Source organism: Epinephelus moara, chromosome 18 (assembly GCF_006386435.1).
Source record: "Epinephelus moara isolate mb chromosome 18, YSFRI_EMoa_1.0, whole genome shotgun sequence".
Taxonomy (NCBI): Eukaryota; Metazoa; Chordata; class Actinopteri; order Perciformes; family Serranidae; genus Epinephelus; species Epinephelus moara.
This window is the reverse complement of record NC_065523.1, coordinates 471,323-476,536: the sequence shown is the minus strand read 5'-3', so window position 1 is coordinate 476,536 and position 5,214 is coordinate 471,323. Positions and strand designations below refer to the sequence as shown.

Genomic DNA, 5,214 nt, shown 5'->3' with positions numbered 1-5,214 from the left:
CTTTGACATCCTCGGACTTGATTGCTGGCCAAGCTAAAGCCTTTTCTGTATACACAGCTGAAATCTTGTAATCATTTCCAAAATGCTCTTGTAGAAGCCCCTTTGCCACAATATAGCCACGTTCGGGAGCCATGTGCTGACAGCTACGAACCAACTCCTTTGGCTGTCCTCTCGTGAACTGTTCCAAGTAGTACAAGCAGTCAGCTCTGCTAGCTTTGTCCTCCACTCCTTGCTCAAATGCTTTAATGAAAGCTTTATATTGAAGCGGATCTCCTTCAAATACAGGAATGTCTCGTGTAGGAAGAGACAATAAGCGCTGCTGGTGAACAAGAGCAGCTGGGATTTCATTTTGTTTGTGCATAATAGCAACCACATTTCCAGATGCAATTTCATCATCTTGCAGATTTACATGTTGCCTATTTGCCCAAGCGGCCGTTGTACCAGGTTGCAAACCTTGTGATGTTTTCCAATGTTATTGATGGTATGCATCAGCATCTTGTTTTGCTGCACTTGAAACCTGCATTTGAGTTTGCTTTGGTTTAACATCCATTGCTGGCTGTTTGTGCTGTGGCAATGACCAATCCTTTTGCTGGGTTTTCCCTGCTACAGGCTCATATTCCTTAGCCGTGGGGTTGAGAGTGTTGAGTGGTCCAGCTTCCTCCTTTCCCTTTCCAAGTACGAGTTCATGCCATTTGGTGCATGAGAGAAACCTTGTCCATCCGAAGCCTGCAAAACTGCTAGCTTAGCAGTAGATGCTGCTAACTCAGTTTCCAATTTGAGCTGTTCCTTTCTCCTCCTTATTTGCTGCTCCTGTTCATCCAATGCATGTTGTTCCTTTAAAGCCGTCATTCGAGCAACAAGTGTAGCTCTTTCTGCTCCTGCTTTAATTTGTGCAGAGGAAGTGGTACTTGATTTGTTACTGATGTTACTTTTGTTTGAATGTTTACCCACATTGGACAAACTATCATCAGGAATAATATCATCATCATCATCATCATCATCATCACCGTTTTCAGGTTTACCTTCATTTTCAAACACACTTTCATTTTCCAAAACCCACCACTGTGTACAACAATCCGTGTATCATTCGTTTTTCAAAATAAAAACAAATATGAAAAAACAAAATAATGACTTGTTTTTTCAATATGTGTTTCCAGAATCAAAATAAAAAAACGGATAACGACTCGTTTTCTGATTTCCGATTTTCTGTTTAAATGAAAAATGGAAAAAAAACGAATAACGGGCCTTTCATACACTTTCAATATTTTCATCTCTCCAGAAGCCAAGTTTTTTTCTTTTGCAAGCACTGGTTTCTTGTCAGACCGGTCGGAGTGACAACTACATCCGGTTCATATGAACCTAAAATATGAACCTTATAGTCAGACACAGTTTATTCAGCCTGTGTAGTTGAGGGGACAGGTCAAACTAATATGATGCTGATTTACAGGAGAATTCATATCAAATGGAGGTTGAACCATGAACATAAACTACAGATCACCTGTAAAGCATTTTAATAAATTAATCTATCATAATTAAAACAACTGGAGACTGAAAACAAACTGATATATGGGTCTGATCACTTTTTTAATGAATTGACATCATTCCAGACAGGATGTTAGTGTGTCTGTGACTTCCTGTACGGACTGGAGGCTGCTGGAAACCAGTCGGGAAACTGTCCGACTTCACCGCAGCTTTTTGTCACCGCCACCCGCTGCGGCCGCCTGCTCTCGTCTACTTTTCAGGCGAGGCACAGCTCATCTCGAACGAGCCTAGTGTCGGATCGTCCAGGTAAGGTAGCGGTACCACACATTCAGATGGCCATCTAAATTTAGTTGTGTGCACACAAAAAATAACAAATAAGGCGTAATTCCAATGCATTGGTTGCTGAAACAAACTTTGTGTTGATTCTTTTGTTGCGATCTGTTGACTGTCGGACGAGCGTAAACATGGAAGAGTGTGTTGAGGACACGGACATAACATCAGCTGCAAGTGTGCCAGCTGCTGGCAAACAGGACACTGTGACTGTGAAATACAAAGCAGCAAGCGAGTTGTCAAATTTTCTGCTAAAGCTCTTGCTGCCAGGTTAGACAGGTTGCAAAATGGTAGGAAATCTAAGCTAAATAAGGCTGTCAATTTAAGAAAAACGATAGGCTACAAGGTTTAATACAAAATGGGAAACATTCTGATGTGCAAAATGCGCTTGATGATCACACTGAATTGTGTGATGAAGCAAGATGTATATGATTCAATAATGGGTTTATTGCCACGGGATGAGAAAGAAAGACATGAAACATGGTTTAAGGCAAAAATGATGTTCAATGATGAATTTATTGCCAGTACACAATCCGTGTATCATTCGTTCATTCGCTTCATGGAAGCTAAGGCTTTGGCTAACAACCGCTGCATGTGGAGGCTGCAAATTTGGAGAAATTGTTCAATATGAGGTAAGTTGTGCTTAGGTAACAATACGTGCCAGCTTACTGTTTGCTTCTACAGCTGACATATTGTAAATAGACTTCATGTGTTTACGTTATTTGAAGATTTATGTTTGTCGCGACTCACGAATTCACCACATTCAGCCATAACAGCAGCATAGAAATAAAGCTGCATTTAGGTGGATTTCAGCACTCACGTGCATTTTCTTTGGGAAATGCCACTCTAGTTAATATCTATAAATATTAGGCTATAGTAGTAGCATGCTGGGATATAAGTGCATTTTTTTGTACTTTTCCACGACACAGAACAAAATGAATGCATCAATGTTCTATGGGAAGCGACCAGGTGGACTTCAAACCAGGGTTCCACCAGTCGAAAGTGACGACAGCTGTCTTGACAGTGGGGATAGTGATGAAGACTACACTCCTACACCACGTCGGCACTATCCACTAAGCTACCGACGCCCCTATTGCTGCCGGTTTCATCACCTGGTCAGGAGTGTAGTCTGTACACAGCATGCACAGACCCTATGCACAGAGGCACTGCCTCGCCGCAGCGGTCGCAGGCTCGATCCCAGCCTGCGGCCCGTGTCATTCCCCCATTCTCTATTTCCCCACTTCATGCTGCCCTAAAGCAACAGGCCAAATAGATAATCTCATTAAAAAAAAACAGCAGTAATAATGCTATAATTTCGTGTAGAGTTTCAGCTTTTTGCGGTTTACACATGGCCATATGTTTGTTAATGTAACCATGTGTACAAGATGTGTATATAATATAGATAAAAATGTCTGCACTCTTATACAGTGATTTCTTTTTTCTACACCAGGTGATGAAAGCAGCAGTAGTACTGACAACAGGAGCAGCAGTGATGAAGACTCTGATGGAAATCACGATGCTCTTCCTAGTACCAGTGTTCTAAGTGAAAAGCTTGAGCTCTGTTTCACATTGGATTATAATAGTTGGTGTTATAGTCAGGACATTGAAAATAATTGTGTGGCATCAATAAAATCTACATACCTGAGATGGGAAAATGTGTTTCAATATATATATTTTTTTTTTCACCATTTTTTTCCATTTATTCCTGTTGTTGCTAATTTGTATCATACCTAAATGTATATCTATTCTATGTATACATCTATAACAATCTCCACTTAATTTAGCATCCCCCCGGCGCACACACTCCCACTGAGGAAACACTGGAGTTAAGAACTAAACTATGATAAATGACATAAAATATTAAGATGTAGGCCTAACATAAAATACTTTCGTTATTAAATAAATTATAATATATAGCCCACAGTAGATAAAATTAGAACATGCTAAAAGTAAATACAATAATAGGCTAAATAGTGTCTAAACAATAATAAATTGTATCTAAGTTATCTATTAGGCTACCATTCCACTCTGTAAATAGATTTTAAAATTTCAATATAATTTTAATATTATTTTTGCTTATTTCATTATTGTTATTGTTGGTTTACTTTTTAGTAGTATTGTATTATCTGAGGATGACTCATTTTAGTAACAGTAAAAATAATGATTTTTATTTGTTTCTTTGCTTGTTTTTTCTTTTTTACTGTAGATAGTTACTAAAATGAGTCATCCTCAGATAATACAAAACTACTAAAAAGTAAACCAATAATAACAATAATAAAATGAGCAAAAATAATTTATATAATATAATTGTACTGAAATTTTAAAATCTATTTACAGAGTGGAATGTCGCGACAAACATAAATCTTCAAATAACGTAAAAATTACTCGCCACATGAAGTCTATTCCAATATGTCAGCTGTAGAAGCAAACAGTAAGCTGGCACATATTGTTACCTTAGCACAACTTACCTCATATTGAACAATTTCTCCAAAGTTGCAGCCTCCACACGCAGCGGTTGTTAGCCAAAGCTTTAGCTTCCATGAACCGGATGTAGTTGTCACTCCGACCGGTCCGACAAGAAACCAGTGCTTGCAAAAGAAAAAAACTTGGCTTCCAGAGAGATGAAAATGTTGAAAGTGCATGAAAGGCCCAAATCCGGCCGTTATCCGTTTTTTTCCATTTTTCATTTAAACAGAAAATCGGAAATCGGAAAACGAGTCGTTATCCGTATTTTTATTTTGATTCTGGAAACACATATTGAAAAAACAAGTCATTATTTTGTTTTTTCATATTTGGTTTTATTTTGAAAAACGAATGAACGAATGATACACGGATTGTGTACTGGCAATAAATTCATCATTGAACATCATTTTTGCCTTAAACCATGTTTCATGTCTTTCTTTCTCATCCCGTGGCAATAAACCCATTATTGAATCATATACATCTTGCTTCATCACACAATTCAGTGTGATCATCAAGCGCATTTTGCACATCAGAATGTTTCCCATTTTGTATTAAACCTTGTAGCCTATCGTTTTTCTTAAATTGACAGCCTTATTTAGCTTAGATTTCCTACCATTTTGCAACCTGTCTAACCTGGCAGCAAGAGCTTTAGCAGAAAATTTGACAACTCGCTTGCTGCTTTGTATTTCACAGTCACAGTGTCCTGTTTGCCAGCAGCTGGCACACTTGCAGCTGATGTTATGTCCGTGTCCTCAACACACTCTTCCATGTTTACGCTCGTCCGACAGTCAACAGATCGCAACAAAAGAATCAACACAAAGTTTGTTTCAGCAACCAATGCATTGGAATTACGCCTTATTTGTTATTTTTTGTGTGCACACAACTAAATTTAGATGGCCATCTGAATGTGTGGTACCGCTACCTTACCTGGACGATCCG

General features: G+C 38.6%; 1 long non-coding RNA gene across 1 annotated transcript; it reads left to right on the top strand.

The window, feature by feature from the left end:
• The first annotated feature begins 1,945 nt into the window (after positions 1–1,945).
• On the top strand, positions 1,946–3,455 carry LOC126406133 (uncharacterized). Its single transcript, XR_007571647.1, has 2 exons — positions 1,946–2,444; positions 2,742–3,455. It is a non-coding gene; the product is annotated as an uncharacterized LOC126406133 (long non-coding RNA).
• Positions 3,456–5,214: the final 1,759 nt, after the last annotated feature.